Source organism: Nomascus leucogenys, chromosome 14, assembly GCF_006542625.1.
Source record: "Nomascus leucogenys isolate Asia chromosome 14, Asia_NLE_v1, whole genome shotgun sequence".
Taxonomy (NCBI): Eukaryota; Metazoa; Chordata; class Mammalia; order Primates; family Hylobatidae; genus Nomascus; species Nomascus leucogenys.
The window spans coordinates 80,752,632-80,773,042 of NC_044394.1; positions in this window are offsets into that span (position 1 = coordinate 80,752,632).

Sequence of the window (20,411 nt, forward strand, 5' to 3'; positions counted from 1 at the left end):
CTGAGAAGTAGTGTCTCCATAAACCGTTCTCCACACAAGAGCCCATGTGATTGTCTCAAAATGCAAATCAGATTCTGCCATATCCCTGCTGAAATTCTTTAAAGACATCCCATTATTCCCAGAGAACTAGGTCCACATGCCCAGACCTTACTCTGGCAGCCTTCATCTACCTTGGTCTATTTCTTTAAACTCATTCTGCTGTCACAGGCCTTTGCACTTGCTAGTCCCTCTGCCTAGAATGCTGTTCCTCTCCTCTCAGTTTCTTTCTCTCATTCTTGGGATAGGGCTTCAAAGTTTCCTCTGTGTTGCTCTCATCTGGCAGTTGTGATACTTGCACTATAAGCCTTGCACTATGATACTTGCACTATGAGCCTCCTGAGAATCTAGATTGAGATTTAGTCTATATTGTGATTGTAAGATTGTGATTGTATGTATTTCTGTGGTTACAATCGGAAGTCAGAGGTTGTACCTATTTTGCTCACTCTTGGATCGCAGCACCCAGTATATGGCTTGGCACATAGTATGATCACTTCATGTGTATTTATTACATTCATGAAAAACTAAATGAATGTGAAAAGTACTTGTTACCAGCCAAACCGAAGACTTGGTAACTAATACACAATCTTTTCGTCCTTTTTAAAATTAAAAAAAAAAAATCTCTTATAAGGCTAACTTCAACCCTGTCAGGTATGTGCTATTTTATAGATGCAATAGCCAAGTCTGAGAAAAGTCAAGTAAATTGCAAAACATCTCAGTCCAAGTAAAGTGTCAGTTCAGGGCTGGGGCAAAGGCCTTTATGGATCTAAAACCTGTGAGGCTTCGCTTCCACCACACTGACAAGGAGAAACATGTCAGGGGTATGGTGGGAACAGGAAATGGACCTGTGTAGATGCAGTCTAAAATAATGCTGCTGAAGAATTTAGCTTTCAAATGGAAGTGATGAGCTGGTTCAAGGTGCTGGAGTGGTGGGAAGCCTGAAGCAATTACTTATAATGAAAGTGCTCCATGTCCAGGTAATAGAGCTTAGAAAAAGAAATTCTGGCCGGGCACGGTGGCCAATGCCTGTAATCCCAGCACTTTGGGAGGCCAAGGTGGGCAGAGAGCTTGAGGTCTTGGTTCAAGACCAGCCTGGGCAGCATGGAGAGACCCCATGTCTATAAAAAATAGAGAAAGTTAGCCAGCATGGTGGTGTATGCTTGTAGTCTCAGCTACTCAGGAGGCTGAAGTGGGAGGGTAGCTTGAGCCTGGGAGGTTGAGGCTGCAGTGAGCTGTGATTACACCATTTCACTACAGCCTGGGCAACAGAGTGAGACCCTGTCTCAAATTACAAAAAGAAATTCTGCTTGGTCTCCTGCACTCAAGGCCAGTTGTATCATCTGCTTTCTGCAGAAGTTAAGCATAGCCACAGGGCACAGGCCTATGGAGCAGCCTCCGACCAGCAGAAGAGAAGATACAATTCTCTTCTTGGGGCAACTGTCTGGTCAGCACAAAACCCCTCCCACTCATGCACAAAGTCTATCGTTGTCCTTATGGTAAGCACGGGTACACGCTCAGCTCGTCTTTTAGCCCTAAAACAAATTCAAACCTTTATCATTTAGGAAGCCACCTACTCTGAGTGAGGTATTATATTAAGTTCTTTACTTATGTGAGCTCAATGAATATTTAAATTTTGAATAAAGGTAATGGCTGATGACAGTCAATTATTCCTAGTAGAGACATCATTATAATTATTGATTTTCATACCAAGTTTTTGAATGCCATACCTTTTCTCATAATGATAGATCAAAAAGTTAGAAATGTATATGGGACCTATAAATAAAAAAAAAAAAAACTTTCAAGAAATAATTTTAAATAATTATCAGAATTCTGTGGAGAAATAACATATATTTTCTATATTTAAAGAAAAAGCAAGCAATAAAGGGTTACCTCTTTTGCTATGCGCTTATAATCATTGAATGTCATTCTACAACATCGATACTTCTTTAAGGAGACTTTGCGATGAGAAGAGGTTTTGGTGCATAAGGATAAATCCTAGGGTTAAGGAATGTGTCAGATGGTTATAAGTTGTCCAAAGATATGAACACAACAGGAGACGTGAACATGGAGAAATGTTTCAGAAAGAAGTGCTGGAAAAAATAAGGCAAGTTCCATCTGTTTCTAATGGTCTCTGTGGGCTGAACAAATATGCCAGATTAACTCTAAAAACCTTGAGGTATTGACATTATGAAGAAACTTGGATCTGAATTAAGAAAATATATTCTGAAATGATTTTTTTTTAATTAAATGGTGACTCTGCACGGGCTTTACTCCTGTGCAATTTGTGGTTTGGGTCCTGGCCCCTAGATCAGTTGGTTTCCTCTCATCTCAGAGCTGCAGCCCTCTCCATTGTAAAACAAGGATAGCAGGGCTATTGCCAGAATGAATAAGCTCATACCTCACATAAGAGTCACTAACTAAAGCGACAGAATCACTCCTTCACACAATTTTTTATAACTTTATACATTAGGTAATTGAGGAACTTTCCAAATAAAAATAAATTCTGTCAGTGAATGAACTTAGATTCTGTGCAAGATACTGTGTGAATGACGGCAATCCTAAAGATCAACTAACTGATCATGACCTTTTTCATCAGGCCTTTGTAGCCATGACCCCCACCCCACCCCCTATCCTTACAGTTAAATTAAAATCACTATGCCATCCTATATTGGCTTCATTCCCTGGTCCCAGCTGATCAATCCAGAGATAGGTAATTTTGTGAAACTGGGCCAATGAGAAACTTCCCCTGAATTTGTGGACATGGAACTGGGCAGTAAAATTGAAGTCTTTTCCCCGGGGACCAGAATAATAAAATACAAAGCCGAGGAGTTAAAGAGAGCCAAGATCCAGCCACCTGGGGTGCTTCTGTAGTGAGGCTGCTGGGCAGAGAGAAATTCTGATAGGTCGAGTGCCTATCATTTGCAGCCACAGCAGCCCTAAAATCGCTGGCAAATGGTGGTCCCTGGGAAATCATTCGTGGTTGAATGATAAATGAATTAATGACAAATAATGTGATTTTTAGGAAGTAAGGGCAGTGTGTAGCCTGAAGTACAATTCTCATACCTTTGTCTCTTGCTCTTTGTATAAAACAGTAATAAAGCTTCAAAGAGACTAAACACTTATTTTGAGAAACATCAGGGAATATGGATGATACCTTGTGGTGAGAAATGAACATACCAGATAATAGATAAAATATTATTAAATTCTTCAAGTCTAAACTTAAATTGGTTAATTGTATAGGTGAACCATGGCACAGGACTTTTTCTTTTCTTTTTTTTTTTTTGAGACAGAGTCTTGCTCTGTCACCCAGGCTGGAGTGCAGTGGCGCAATCTCGGCTCACTGCAAGCTCCGCCTCCTGGGTTCACGCCAATCTCCTGCCTCAGCCTGCTGAGTAGCTGGGACTACAGGCGCCCGCCACCACGCCTGGCTAATTTTTTGTATTTTTTTTTTTTAGTAGAGACGGGGTTTCACCGTGTTAGCCAGGATGGTCTGGATCTCCTGACCTCGTGATCTGCCTGTCTCGGCCCCCAAAAGTGCTGGGATTACAGGCGTGGGCCACTGCGCCCGGCCCGGCAGCACTTTTTCTTTAACTATTTATCTTTCCTAATCTAATGATTGACAATTTTTTACAAAATAATTTATATCCACTAAGTCATAACTAAAGCTGCACATGTAGGGAGATATTGTCATACATAATATATTAATGGAAAATTATAAGTGTGATACTCCTGGTAGCATGCTCCCTAATGCTATTTAATTTAGAAGTGATATAGAGCCTATTTATAGGGGTAAGTACAATGAAATAATTCTGAGTTGTGTATCTAGAATTAAAAGCAAAACACATAATCTGGTGAAGGTTAATTACATCAGTATATAGCTCCAGATGAATGGGAGTATAGTTATTAAAGTAAAACATCGAGGGAGGTTTTGTGGTGGTAAAAGATTATATATCCATACTGTTAGTTGCTGAAATCCATTATACTCTTCAAATATAACAATAACCACTGTAATAATAAGTGGCACTTAAATAGCACTTTTCAAATTCAACATTGTGGTACTTTGCATTTATGTAGGCATTCACAGTTAACAGAACACTTCCTTATGCATTAGCTCATTGGAAATGCACTAGAGGACCTGCCAGGAAGGCTGGACAGAGATGATCTGTCAACTTAGGAGATAAGGAAATCACTGCTCAGAAAGACCAGATACCAAAGCCCTCACTACTGTATGTAACAGAGACAGGCCCTTACTCGGCTTTCTTGGCAGTTCACATTCCCCTTGGGACCGTGAGACTGATGTGTCATTCCATATGGGAGGTATGTGGCTGTTTGCAGATTGGATGATTAAGCTGTAGGTATTTGAAAACACCTTTAAGATTTGATGCCTCTTTTACAATCTTTTAAAATCAAGCATTAGTTATAGTAATTATTTCGAGTATATCTTAGATTAATACTGCAGTTTACAGTTGACAAAGTGCTTTCAAGCATATGAGGTCATTTGAATCTCACAAATTCATCAGCAGACACAAGAGACAATCATCATATTCCAGTTTTAGTATTTAAAAAATCCACAACCAGATAGGTGGACAGATCCCTCAAGTTTTCTAAAGCTAGGAATGGCAGAGGGGAAGGGCTGACAAGGTTTTCTCATACAAACCAGCTGTGGACATAAGGGATCCTCACCTTCCACATCATTCTAAAAGGAGACCATTAGGCATGCAAATGTCATTTTACTTATAAAAAAAATTTATCAGATGCCAGCCATGGGCTAGGATACAGTTTTAGCCAATGTTAACATTGCGGAAGTAATTCTCAAAGTCAAATTTCTAACTCTGAATCTCCTTTCTTCAATTCTAAAAATGAAGAGATAGTGATATCAGAGTGACTAAATGCATAGGTTTGGGTGTCAGTCTGACTCAGATTTAAATTCTCCCTCTGACCTGCTCCATGACCTTGCACTGGAGGTCAAGGTTAACTTTGCTTCTCTGAGCTTTAGTTTACTCATTTTAAATGTTGGATAGACAATCTCCACTTAATAGACTTGTGTATTTCAGGAGAAAAATTTGGAAATAAAGGAAGACTATCCAAATGAGAACAAGCAAACGCTATTTATCCAGAGATTGTCATAGCAAGGGAGTTGACCACCAGCACTTGAGTTTGAGAGAGACCCAAAGGCAGCCAGAGGGCTGGGAAAGCTTCATGGTAGAAAGCAGGGAAGAGGCTGTTGGTGTGGGGGAGCTGGAGGTGGCTAACTAAAAGCCTGGACTCCTATGTGATTGCTTAGTGGGGCATGTTTAGGTTTCTCTAGCTGGTCTTAACTTGGAAGTGGGTTGGGGTTGAGGATGGGCGGGAAATTAGGAAGCTGTCAATTATTTGGAGCTGGTTGTTCCAGGGGTTACTGTTCTGCTTTGGGGATTATTGCTAGAGATAGTGGTCTGACTGCCTGCATTTCTGACTTAAGGATAGCAGGCTGGTTCCTAGGCTGGTTGTTGTAGATAATAGGTTTGTTTCCTGGGCAGGTTGCTGCAGATCATGGGTCAGAGTTCTATTCGTATACATGATCTGACAAGTGTTCATTTGTATATTGAATCTCTCAAGAGGGTTACATAGATTCTTCCTTCAGAGCAATGATTTCACGGGCCTTCATCCGTTTCCCCACTCCCATGCCTGCACCAGTACCCCAATGTGCAGCTAACAGTGCCATTAGAATTATCTAAATATCACATTATTTTGTTTCAAACTCACACCTTTTTGCCTAAAGTTAACATCCTGATTCTATAGTATACCTCACAAGATCATCTCACTAGCAGAGCCTAGACATTGTCTAGTTTAGGTGTAACAGCCCTGGAGTGAGACAGTAAATCGACTAGCACAACTTGGAGCAAGCTCTCCATTTCTCTCCACACCAGTTTCTGTACACACAAATGAGGCAACCAGTAGAGCCTAGGTCATGTACACAGGGTTCTGAGCAGGAAAAGGGCTTAGCACCCAGGCTGCCTCCTGCCTCTCTGCTCTCATCTCCCCAGTCCATGCCTGGCCACCTGCTGCAACTCTGTCTACATCATTACCTCCTCCTCCTTCTTTTTCATTGTGTTTCATCCATCCCATAGATTTTAGCCAATGATCAGTTTTCAATAAATACTTGTATAATTAATTTCCTTCTGAACATGTGCTATGTTATTGCATTTATCTAATGTCAAAACCAATATATTTAATGGTTTGAAAAGGCATTAAATTCATCTCCAGATTTAGAGAGGAAAGAGTGGCCATTCACAGATGTGCAAAGTGTCATGGGCATTCATGAAGATAATTAAACAATTATCCTCGTTTAAAGAGAAATATAACATCCACATGGGTTTTTGAAAAGGTTAAAATCAACCTGATTGACTCTATAGGAGTCTCTACTCTTCGGAGAGCACTTAAGGGAATTCGAGGGGCTCTTCCGGTCTTTGTTGCATTCCAATCTGCAAAAGGTGCCTCATGTGTAACAGCACAAAACAGGACTGAAGATGGCTCCAGGCATGGTGTGAACCAACATAAGGCAGCACTTTCAGAGCATCTGATGTTTAGGAAATTCACTTTGAACTTTGGCTTTCTTTTCCTCTGATATAGGGTCAAAAATCTCCTCTGCAACACCTGTGGATAGCAGATGGGAGACAATATTTCCAATGTGTGGCATTTTGCTCTCTATTTCTTGGAGTTTGTGTGTGCAGAAGGTAGAGAGGCTGAGGGGACAATGGGAGAAGATGATTAAGGGAGGGGATAACCAACTTGGGGGTTCAAGGTCAGTGTTTAATGTACCAAAAGGAGGCATTTTAATTTTAAGAAATTATGATCTCTCTATTTTGCATGAACTGCTCTTCCTTGGGAAAGGAGTTTGGGTATCACTCTTTTGATTTTTAAATGTTTCAGAGTTTTGAAAGCAGACATGTGCTCCAAAGCTGGAGAGACCTGTGGGCATCTGCATCTCACTGGTGGTCGTCTGAAGGCTCAAAGCCCACCTCTGAGCCCAAATGTTGCTGACTTGTGCCCACAGTTCTCCCTTGGACCTGCCCTGCTGAGTCAGCCCGGAATAAAGTAGCAAGGACCCACAGACTTTAGTCAGCAGCCTGAAAACACAGAGTGGAGTTTGCTCTAACAGAGTGTGTACTCATAAAAAGATGTTTAACCTGCATGGGAGATGCCCTATTGTTTTGACCTTCACGACAATTGGGTGTAAAACTTTGAGTAAACACCTTCCTGACACCTATTATGGGGACTCTGCAGGAGGCACAGCCATTAATCAGAACAGCTGCAGGAGGCAAGGGCTGCTGATGGAGCCCTAGAAGGATGACTTGGTCCCCTGCAGTTCTCTCTCTTTTTCTTCAAATTAAAATCCAAGAAAATTGAGAGAGAAATAAACTCCATTTGGTTCCTTCTTGCCTCCCAGAAGAAGAGGCTGTTTCAACCTGCCTGCGCCAGAAGGAGGCGGGCATGGAATGGAGACTGCGATGGAGCTTGTCTGTGGCTATTGCTGTTTGTGTTTGACCTCTGGTAGAGATGAGGAAGTGGAACAGAGATAAGAATGCCTCTCCCAGGTGACTGAAGAAGCCGATAAAGCTGAGCTTGTGGTGACAGGACCATGACTTTCCTGATGATGCTCCCCACGTTGATGGCTGGGAGAGATACGAGTGAAACCCTGCGCTGAGAGCCCTGGGTGCCTTCCTGTCCGGGAGCCTGGGAGAGACACACAGCTGCAGAGGCAGGAAGTGTGTCCTGGTTGAGTAAGGTTTCTCCTGAAAGGCTGGAAGCCTCCTTCTACATTTAGGCCGAACTTGGGGCCACAGAACAGAGGTTGAGAGTAGGGGCTGTGGATTCAGGTTGCCTGTGTGCCAACACTGGCCCTGTCACTTGAAGAAACTGACTTCACCCCTGTGTTCCTCCCCTTCTGACTCTATGAAATGGGTTTAGTGACACTAGATATCTAGCAATGAGAGCTTTGGTGAGGACCAATGCTGGGCATTACTATGAAAGAATCTGGAACTCCTGCCTCACCTCTGGATTTCCTTTGTATCTTCAAACAACCAGATGATGACAAACTTCATTCTGGATCACTTTGGAGGCCAAGAGACTTAAACTTGTTGAAAAGGACTGGTGTATACTGGGCTAAAGGCATGAGAGAAGTAAAATTAAAAACAGCTGGGAGATAAAAATAATATTTTCACTCTTCCACAGTGAAGGGGAAAACATGATTGCCTGTGTTTTATAAGTGGAGAAATGAATGCTACCACTGTACCTATGATTAAGTGAGCTGGCAGCAGGCAGAACAGAAGAAAAGTAAAAGTTTAAGTCTGAAGAACTCAAAAGTACTTGCTATTCAAAGCCATACTCCAGAAGGCCCTGTTAAAAGTGAGTGCCACTTTGAAATGCCTCTTATTTTCTCAAAACTTGACTTCTAAACTCCTAAACTCAGAGTTGCAAAACTAAACTTGAATAGTGACTTGAATTATTTCAGAAGTCACATGAGCAAGACTAGTTAACGCAAAGTGGGTCCTCAATGGTATTAGATGTACTCAGTTCCCACTGTGCTGAGTGACATGATTTAGTGGAGTAAATAGCCTTGGAGCAACTCGCCCTTGGTTAGTGACCCATGGGTTGTTGCTGCTAGTTGTTATAAGTAATCTCTTGAAACATGACTTCCTGCCCACTGCCTGATGGTTTCTTTTTCTTAGAAAGCATGCACCTATCTTTTATTCTGCAGATTAAGAGAAAAGGGAAGTCATTTGGTGAAACTGAGGTTTAACTTTCTTTTACTTCAAACCACATGCCAGTATCCCTTCAAGTGTGAATAAATGCTTATCCAGATTATAATGATTTAATGTTTGTTATTTTATTGAGAACAAATGCAAATTGTGAGTAAATCAGATGCATAAAGGTTTGCTAGTGAATCTGTCTGAGAAACTAGCCTGCTTATGAACTAAATTTTAGCTAGATAGATGATTGATAGATAGAGCATCAGCTTTCTGCTTACCGTCAATTCCTCTGCCTTAAAGATCTCATGCTTCATTTCTCATTCATTACGGTTTTTGTTGTTGTTGCTGTCTGGGTATTAGTGCCCTTCTGTCTTGTACTAGTCAGGGTTCTCTAGAGGGATAGGACTGATAGGATGGATGTATATATGAAAGGGAGTTTATTAAAGAGTATTGACTCACACAATCACAAGGTGAAGTCCCACAATAGGCCATCTGCAAGCTGAGTAGCAAGGAACCCAGTCCCAGTCCCCAAAACTCAAAGGTAGGGAAGCCAACAGTGCAGCCTTCAGTCTGTGGTCAAAGGTCCAAGAGTCCAAAAGCAGAATTTGAAGTCCGATGTTCAAGGCCAGGAAGCATCCAGCATGAGAGAAAGATGTAGGCCGGAAGACTAAGCCAGTCTCGTCTTTCCATGTTCCCTGCCTGCTTTTATCCTAGCCACTCTGGCAGCTGATTAAATGGTGCCCACCCAGATTGAAGGTGGGTCTGCATCTCGCAGTTCACCTACTCAAAAGATAATCTCCTTTGGTGACACCCTCACAAACACACCCAGGAACAATACTTTGCATCCGTCTATCCCATCAGGTTGACACTCAATATTAACCATCACACCCCTCAAAATAAATATTCTTAAAAAAAGTTTTTGGCCAGGCACGGTGGCTCACGCCTGTAATCCCAGCACTTTGGGAGGCCAAGGTGGGCGGATCACGAGGTCAGGAGATCAAGACCATCCTGGCTAACACGGTGAAACCCCGTTTCTACTAAAAACACAAAAAATTAGCCACGAGTGGTCGTGGGCACCTGTAGTCCCAGCTACTCTGGAGGCTGAGGCAGGAGAATGGAATCAACCCGGGAGGCGGAGCTTGCAGTGAGCCAAGATCACGCCACTGTGCTCCAGCCTGGGCAACAGAGTGAAACTCTGTCAAAAAAAAAAAAAAAAGAAAGTTTTTAACATATCTCCAAATACATACACGGATCTAAACTTGCCCCTGCTTGGAAGCAAAGCGGGGCTCGACCTCCCAGGCTATTTCCTCAGCAGCCATTCTCACCCTCTGTTCCTTCCCCTGTCCCATCAAAGAGGCTGAAAGTTACTTCTCAAGAGCTGGAAAGGATCCTATGACTCAGCTCTGGCCAATGAGGCAGAAGGGAACTGCCAGCTGGAGGAGGTGTGAGGAATACTTTCTCTCTTTGATAAAAGAAAAGAAGGGTAACAGGAAGCCTTTCACCAAAAAGTCAACATCCTGCCTATCATCTCCTTTGTGACAAGGATGTTTATGCCTGTAGTTGTGGCCTCCAGCTTCTCATAGTGAAGAAAGAAGCTTTCAGAAAAAAAGCCATCCCCATCCTGCTGAAGTAGTCCCAGCAGGTGCTCAGGAAGAATCTCTGGCCTTCAGGATGATGAGTGACGTGGTTTGGCTGTGTCCCCACCCAAATCTCATCTTGAATTGTAGTTCCCATAATTCCCATGTGTTGCGGGAGGGACCTGGTGGAGGATAATTGAATCATGTGGGTGGTTTCCCACATACTGTTCTCATGGTAGTGAATAAGTCCCATGAGATCTCATGGTTTTATAAGAGATTTCCCCTTTTGCTTGATTCTCATTATCTCTTGCCTGCCACCATGTAAGATGTGCCTTTCACATTCTGCCATGATTGTCAGGCCTCCCCAGACAGGTGGAACTGTAAGTCCATTAAATCCTTTTATCTTTATAAATTATCCAGTCTCAGATATGTCTATCAGCACCGTGAAAACGTACTAATACAACAAGCTACCCCAAAACACCAGGCCTCCTATTCCAGGACTTCTTACTAAGTCAATAATAAATGTCATTTTTGTAAGCCACCATCAGTTGAGTTTTCCAAAACTCACAGCCAAGTGCAATCTAACGGGTATACTTCCCTTCTTTTGTGCTTGAGTTTACAATTCAGTGATTGAAAAATCAAATATAATGCTCTATATCCATCAATAATACAGTTTTATATATGTATTGATACGTAATTGCCCATCCCAGGTCTATTATGAAAAGCTTATTTGCATTTAATTCCAAGTAAATTAGAGTAAGCACAATTCTAACTCCCAGGCAAAGCTAAGTTCCACAGAGAACCACTCAGCCATGTAGAAGTTGGAAGTCCTGGAGAGGGTTCAAATGCTATTACTCAGCAATATAAATGCAAAAGGGAAAATGACAGGCTTCAGGAAGATACTGCCTATGGAACTAGAAAGGAGGAAAACAAATTGAGATACAAGGAATATAAAATAGCATTTCAGAAATTAGCTTTTCTAAGAATAACAGTCAAAGGACGTTATTATGATGTGGTTGTGTGCAAAGATGAAATAAGGAGATGTTGCCATCAGTAGGACCACAGAGCTGGGCTAACCCTGGTGTGGACATTGGGAGCCTGGGGATCACATTGTGACTGCAGGATTGGAAAGTCTCCATGAGTAAGCACATGAGACGGTGAACAAGGAAGTCCTATCCCGTGGGTAAAATGAAGTCCCAAGAAAATACTGTTCCTATGGAAATCCCATATCCAGTGGTTTTCCTTTCTTTCCTGCCTGCCTCATGACCAGACTCAACCTGGAATGTGAGACTAAGAGAAGATAAGAGCAAGTGAGTAAACGTAAATCAGAGTAATGAGTGAGGATGGAGACTGGCCAGCACCATCTTCCTTGATGACACATCTGTCTCTTGTTCTTTTTCAGATGAAAGGTGTTATGAAAGTTGTAGATCTTATTATTCTCTGGGAAACACTGGGAATTTGGCACTTTCCTTTTCCCCCTTCACCCTGCTGGCTGACCTATGGCATCTCTCCACTTGTCTGTTTATAATTAGGGTCCCCACGAAATCCAGGCAGCTTGTTCTCCAGCCCAGGTGTGCCCCCATCGGCACATGCTGTGCCATCTGTGCAGTGAATATTAACGAATGTTTCCAGTTAACTGTTCCACACTTTTCTCCGCCTCTCTCCATATAACTCCATTCAAATCTCTCTTTCACACACTCTTGATTTTATAGCTTTAGCCACAAAGAAATATCTTGATAATCAATCTGATGTTGAAGTCACTGAAACATAATTAATTATATTGTAAAAGGTTGTGAACCAAAGTCCACCTTCTACTTCTTCTTCTCTTTCTTTTTAGGAATGTTGACCTCATGTGCTACATTATGACCATTGGTAAATTTCTATTTATTAAAGTTAAAGAAAATAAGTTATTATTCTCCAGGATGTATTCTGACAAGGAATAAAAAGTGGAGATAAGGCAGTGGGACTCCTGGGCACCTGCCACTATGCGTGATTGGACAAGATGTTTCCTGCTCTGTTCTCTCTACCATGCTTTCCACTGTGCCTACAGTCACCAACTCATAAGTGACATGAAATTAGAGGAATTTGTGGGTGCTCTTCTTAAGGTAGAGCACTCAATCTTTCTCTGTCTCTCTTTTTCCTCCTTCTTTTATTATTTGTTGCTATTGTAGTATTTCAAAGCTCACAGTAGTAAACTACAATCTGTCCCTGAAACTAACCTTGCATAAATCCTGCAAGCAGCTTAATCCCTGTATGAGTCAAATAACTGGATTGGGGTAAAAATTGTCTACAGAGATATTCCTAAAAAGCAAGTTGAGGAGAGCTATCCCAAAGACGTTGCTTAGGTGGTATTAGCAAAGAGCGTCACGATTGTTCAGCTGAAATGGTTCCCAAGGTAGGGGACAAGTTAATCTGCTTTCAACTGGTTTCTTCCAATAATTGGATTTAAGAGTATATTTTGAATCCATAATTTATTGGGTTCTATGTATAACTTTCTTAAATATTCTAGGGGAAAAGATCACTAAATAATATCCTTTGCTTTTGGCTGTGTGAATGTTGTATGTATGTCTATATTTATGCTAATAGCATATTATGACTAAGCCTAAAACAATTTAATAGACAAGATTTAAAACAAAGGCTTAAATTGTCTAATATAATTTGATAAATCGCCCATATTTGTCCTCTGAGTAAAGAAAAAGTAGAAGGACTAGGAGATGCTGGCTGACATTTCATAACTAATAATATGCTGAGAATAATTAGCTTTTGTTGATGAATCAACTATAAACTAATAAGTAGAATTAATACATGACTTCTTCAATAAACATTATTTATGAATTCTAACAGAAAAAAAGACATTTTTCAATGGGCATAATTATGATCAATAGTTTAAATCATTGATCTTTACCGAAACGTTGATGATCTGTTTTGCACGCTGCAAACTAATTTTAATGGGAAAAACTATGTGAGTAATAATATATTTCTTTACATATTTAGAAATAAACTTAGTTTTCTATTAAATTATTTAAACTATTCAGAATTTTCATTCATTATTATGTGATCTAGAGAAATGAAGATGCTTAAAATTTGTTAATTTAAATATTAAAAAAGAGATAATAAAATCACCCAAATTTTTGAAGATCTAATGTATTTTGTGCAGACTTATACATTTGCTATTAGATTAGGCTTGTAATTCATATCTTCTTGAAGTCTGAGAAAAAATTGATTATCTTCTAATGCTATATAATTAAATACTTTTTAGTAAAAGATTTATTAAAATTAATTTAGAATATTCTGCAGATCTTCATAAAGGAAATATCAATTTTGACATCCATCAAAATACAATGTGTCAAAAATTACTTAATTTTTTATTTTTTGAAACTGAAGAGTATATATTTAAATAAATAAATAAAATGAATATTAAAGTCATTGTAGACTATAATAACAGGGCTTTAAATATTCACTTCAAGAGTTAATTTTAAATACAAACTTGTATACTGTATATTAAACATTCCAGTTATAAAGAGTGTTGTTTATAATCCTTTAGCTGATAGGCTGACGAATGCTCTAAGCAGAGCTATATATTACCAATTAAGAAGGTGTCAGCAGAGCAGTGGTGGACAGTTGGGAGACTATGTTTGTTTAAAATTTTGTACATGTTTTATAATTACAAGCACAAAATGCATATAAGTTACAATGTTCACTTTAAAGTCCATTCACAAATCATTTGAAATATTGTAGAATTGATCTTCTTAATTATGCAGTTGGCTTTTAATTGTTAGGCATTCTGGCTATAATTCATTTACTCCTAATCTTTGACAACAAATCGTTAAATTTTCTCACATGTTTCTGTAATGTGTATAATACCAAGATCAAGCTCAGGCTTGTTAAACCAATCAGGGAGAACCATATTTTACCCACCCAGGGTATGTCATGTTGGTCTGACAAAGTTTACTTGTTTTTAATGATCTGAGAAACATCTTTAATTCAGGCTTTATAGATTCTCCACAATCCATTGAATATTACAATATGGAAATCAGAATGATATACAGCGCACTAACTTGTTAACTTAAGTGACGTTTTAGACTACAAACCACAGTTTTCGTCTGGTACTGTTGTTACAGGAGTTTTCCTTGCTTCAGCTAAAGACAGGGTTCTTTGTCCCATGGCCACGAAAAATTAGGCTCACAGACAATTTTTAAGACAGGGTTTTATTGGGTAAAAAAGAAGAAAAGAGGACTCTTACCGAGGTCCCTGCTGGAGCGCTTCCTGCCCTGAGCTTGACTCTCAGGTTCACACAGGAAGAGGGGAGGCCAGGCTCCTCCCCACTGCACACTTGTGAACTTGCTGAGGCTCCACCTCAGTGGTCAGACTGGTTGCAGTTTCTCCAGAGACCCACTTCCACCTAGCTGTCTCACTATTCTGATATTATCAGAATTACGATGCTGCTGCACCAGAAAATTGGTTAAGCCTATACATGACTAACGGCATCCTGTGGTCTTCTCACTTGTCATCTGTCTCCTTCCCTCCCCAGAAACCCACTGTCCCACTATCATCTTCTTGGCGTTTGGAATTGAAACAATCACCTGTACTTAAAAAGAGGAGCTTTTAAGAGAATATTCATTCCTACTGACAACATTTGCTCAAATTTCAAAACTTACAGTTACCACTTCATTAACTGCATTTCTGTTCTATCCATTGATCTTGATTTTTATTAATGGTTTTTCAGATCTGAGCAATTCTGGATGTTGCTATAAATGTGTCTGTGAATTGTCTGCTGCCCGTCAGGTGGGAAATGGCATCTCTCCACTCCCTCTCATCTCCAACAGGGCAGCTTCTGTCCTGGGAACACTGCAGGTTTCAAAGGAGTGTGACATGCAGGCCCTGCTTTATCAGGTAACAGACCTCAATATTCTTCCTAAAACACGTAGAGAGCACCCTCCTCTGTCTCCAGCTGTTCAGGAGGTTATTAGCTTATTAATTTCCTTCTCACTGGCAATATGTAAGCTACAATTCATTTAAATGGTGTCTCCCTCTTTCTTTTCCTTTCCTCTTCCCTTCTCTTCCCTTCTCTTCTCTCTTCTCTTCTCCCCTTCCCTTCCCTTCCCTGCCCTGCCCTGCCCTGCCCTGCCCTGCCCTGCCCTTCTCTTTTCTTTCTTTTTGGATTCTTGTTCTGTTGCCCAGACTGGAGTGCAGTGGTGCAATTTCGGCTCCCTCCAACCTCCACCTCCAAGGTTCATGTGATTCTCCTGTCTCAGCCTCTCGAGTAGCTGGGATTACAGGTGTGCATCACCATGCCCGGCTAATTTTTGTATTTTTAGTAGAGACGGGTTTTCACCATGTTGGCCAGGGCAGATCACCTGACCTCAGGTGATTCCCAATGGCCGCCTTGGCCTCTCAAAGTGCTGGGATTACAAGTGTGAGCCACCAGTCCCTCTTTCTTTTTTCATACTTTTAAATTGTGGCAAAACACACATAACATAAAGTTTACCGTTTGAACCACTTCTTAGTGTACATTTCAGTGGCATTCAGTTCATTCACATTGTGGTGCAACTGTCACTGCTATCTATCTACACAACTCTTCATTTGGCAAAACTGAAACTCTGTTCCCATGAAACACTAACTCCTCATTACCCTGTTCACCCATTTTCCTTTTCCCCTTTTCTTTTTGCTTTTTTATCACTGACTTTCCCTCACTGTAATTAGTAGAACATTGTAAAGGGAGTCTAAGAAATTTCCTATAAATTAGTCACACTTACAGGTCAGACCGGGGGGACAATATAAAAGATAGCTCCAATGAGCTCATTCACGGTGGCCAGATCTGAGCAACCATGCAGCATTGGATGATAGGCTGATGCAAGTTCAGGTCATTTTTATTTCCTAGATGCCATCCAGTTCTCCCTTCCATACCCCAGCCCAACCCCTCCACTCTCCTTCTTTGTCTTTACATAGGAAAAATATGAGACAAAAAAACCAGTTGTATTTTATATGCAAAAGCCACATTTTTCTTCTCGTGATATTACCTTACTGCAAAGTTGCAGTTAAGTGCTCAGAAAACCTTTTAATATTTTTACTTATTAAAATCATGATTTCCTAGATAATAATTTTATTAATTTCAGAGAAGTAGGCTTTTCATGATTATATCAATTCCTTTATCACCAATTCCATTTACAGAAATAAATGTTAAAGTGGTATTTGGGGTATATAAAAATTAAGTATGGCATCCTTTTTTTTTTACTAACATTTGAAAAGTAATAGCAGTTTTTGGATTAAGTATTTACGGGTGAGAGGAGAAGTGATAAAGGAGAACAGAAAGAATATTTATACCAATGCTACATATATGTTATTTTGGCTATGGTTATTACATGATCTTTTAAAACATTTTAATAAGACCTTTGCTGCCAGTTAAGATCAGTGCTATATTTAAAACTAAAATGATATATTTATACATTGTATCACTGTAAAACTCAAAATGTAATTATGACCTGAGCTATATACTGAAAACAAACAAAAAAAAGAAGAAAGTACTGCAAAATAAGGCTGATATATTGAAAAATATCAAAAATTTTTTTAGAACCTGTGTGTAACATACAGGTTTTATATAATCCACAAAATGATGTGTTTAATTGTATGGTTAGCAATGTCCTAAGTTAGAATCGTAAGTAAATCGAAGGAATGCAGACCCATTGAGAAGGCTACAGGTAGAGGTATAGTTAAAACAATAAAGGTAAAATGCAATAATCCCTTAGCCATCGCCTGTGTTCCACTTTAGAATCATATCATTTTAATATCACGTTCATATGAAAGTGTCATTCCTGAAAAACCTGAAATATAATATGCGGATTTCTTGAGCAAATACATAGTCTTCTGTATCCTTTTAGGAGAAGGCCTCAGGAAATTTTCCTTTACAGGTATTTCAGTTGTAAAGCAGCTCTTATCAAATCTGGTTTGGTGTAAAATGATCGAAGCCTTTGTCTGAAGTTGTTGATACCGATGGTCTCTTAAGCTTCCTTAAGGACATCAAATTCAGATACATCTAAAGAATATCAGCAATATTTTTAAAGGTATATATAAAAACTATAAATATTTTCTTTTTTAACGTTATAAACAGATAATATTTATAACTTAAGCTTCAAATTTATTTGCTGTTTTTACTTGTTTAACTGCTTCATTTTTTTTTCTTCAAATACTGTGGAAAGAATTGATGGCTTCTTTCATCCTTTTTCAGGCCAGGGCAAAATTCACTGATATAAATAACATTTTTCTGTGGTTAATACGGTTCAATATTGTGTAAGCTAAAAAGTGTCTATTTTCCCTTAACAATTTGGTGTATGTTTCTGCATATAAGCCAAATCACTCAACAACCAGCCTCATTTCACCAGAAATACGATACTGTAAAACAGTATTAAAAGGTTATACTTATGATTGCAGTGGATTTGTATGAAACACAATAGTAAATTAACTCAAAACACTGATAAAAATTGCCTAACATGAATGTCAGTGTTTCTTGTCATGCAATGATAACCTCAAAACACTTCTTTTAGTTTATATGGATAATGGCAGCTGAAGGCTGTGTTCCACTATTCTACGTTTAAGAAACATTTTTATCAGTTTGAGAAATGATTTTTTTGAAAGGAAAATTTATTTTGTTTACCGAAATCAGATAAAGTTTCAGGTATTTTATTCATAATTTTCTGCTTATGTATATTCACGTTTTTTTTTTTTTTACTGGTTTCTTCTAAGAACTCCACATAGGGATGTCAAAAACTGTGCTTGCAGAAATGAAAGTATCCTCATTATGCTAATTTAAGTTCCACTGATAGGCATGTTCTGTTTTATAAATTACATCCTCTTGTCAGAAGTCAAAATGTATTTGAATAACTTCATGGAAATTGTCACCAGGATTTAAAATTGTGAGCCTTATATGCCATTGTTAATTTAATACATGGGTTTGAAAATGGGCATATGTTTATTTTAAAATGTGTGAGTAGTTATTTTGTTGCGAATTTTATCTAAATGTGACTTAAATGCAAGTATAATTTTCATGTGTATTTTGATAAAGTTTTGCATCTTAGAGATGTATTTTAATTTTCTAGTTTAATAAGATATGCTAAATAGCATTAGTTGCTGTATATTTTAGTGCCAACAAGTTTGTTTCTTACATACTTGGAATTTTCCTACAGGGTAAAATAAATATACATGTTTTCACAAAATTATTAAAATATCAAAAATTAAAATGAAAAGGGGATTTGATGTATGAAAATTATTTCCTGTTCACCGTGATAAACGCATTTTCAATTTGCATTTACATGTCATATGCTGGAAAACACATGCAGTCTCACTGAAATTGAGAATATTTACAAATATCTAAATATTGAATAAGGGGTTTTTTGATGTGAACTGAAAAAACCTAATAGTTTAAACTTACTACTTAAACCATCAATAGACATCTGAAAAAGAACTTCAGGCATACACTGACATGATCATTTTATTAGAGGAAAAAAGGTATTACATTTCCTTTTCAACCATTCCTGATAAAAGATCAGATTTCATTTTTTAAAAAAGTGTGTCCTGTACAGAGCATTTGGGTTTTATACTCATTTGATTTTACTTTTCAGAATGACCAGTACCGCTGTTAGAGTAATCTTTGATGTTACAAAAAGTGGAAAAATCAAAGTGAAGAGCTAAATCTGTTCATTTTTCAAACATATTAATCTTGTCAAGATAATACATAAAAATCAATCCTTGAAATTTTTTCCAGAGTTCTTTCTCTTCTCTTTTATCCAAAATATGAAACCACTTAGGAGGATAAAGCAATGTGAATGACTTCAGAAAAAAATCCTAAGCTATATTTTGGCTAAATATATTTAAAAATGGCCCAAGTGGACTAAGTTGCATGGTCAGAACTGATGTTTGTGTAACTATTGGCATTTGTCATATGTGCTCAGCTCATATGTATGGCAGACCGAGAATTTCTTGTAAGGCGTTTTAAACAATTCAACTGAGTTTCAAATCCCTGACAGTAACAAATACAAATTGCACCAGCCTCCAAAAAATTGTTGGGGCTAATTTTAATATTAATGAATTCTTTACAACCTCAGTTCAGCGGTTTCGATTAAGCTTTAATTAGTAGCCAGAGGGGGATCCAAAACAAAAATAAGGAGTTGAATTGCTAATTAAGTTAGTTTGATGAGGTAGAGTTTTAGTAAAAGACTGGTTGTTGTTAGCTGTGCAAGTTCTGACAAGCTAAAAATACTAAAGATTATCATTATTGTAACTAACATTCGACATTACCACCAGCTCTCTGCACAGAGCAGACAGTTCATTAGAGTCCCATGCTTTTGTCTGTCACCACTGGAATTAAAGCCTTGTTAATAAGAGAACAGTGAATGGGAACAAGAGTCTAAGACAAGCCCATGGAGTTTTAACTTTGATTGGTTATAAATTAACTAGTTATTACACCCAATTGAATACACCTATTCACTAACAATTCTTTTTTTTCCTGTCATTCACTGAAGTTTCTACAAAGATCTTACTTCTTAGAAACTGATGTGGCAAAAGAATTTGCTTTCTTCTGTGTTGGATGGCGAATGTATTTTTTCTTTATATTCATGTTCTGACCAACTTCCAAAATTGCACAATTTCATAATGAATTTGAAATTTGATAAGAGAGCTAAAAACAGGGAAAACCTACCCACTTTTTAAAGATAGAATACACCTTCTCCTTGACCTCTGTTGATAATCATTGTATCTAAAGAACACATGTCAATATTTTTAATTATTTGAACACTCTCAATAACAGGTTTTATTGGAAAAAACTTGGATAATTATTATTTCAAGCTGGAAATTAACTCGTTAGTAGAATTGGCTCTTCCTAGTACAATTTGAATGCTCTCCTTGTACCCCAAAGACTACTAATTATCCTCCTGAAAGCTCTCTGGTGATGGGGATTCATCCAGACTGCACATGAGGAATGTGAACTATCTTTTTGAGGATTGTGGAGAATGTAATTTGATTTCTCCATACTCCAATGTTTTCTGTAATTTGTATTTTATCCTTTTGCTTAAGG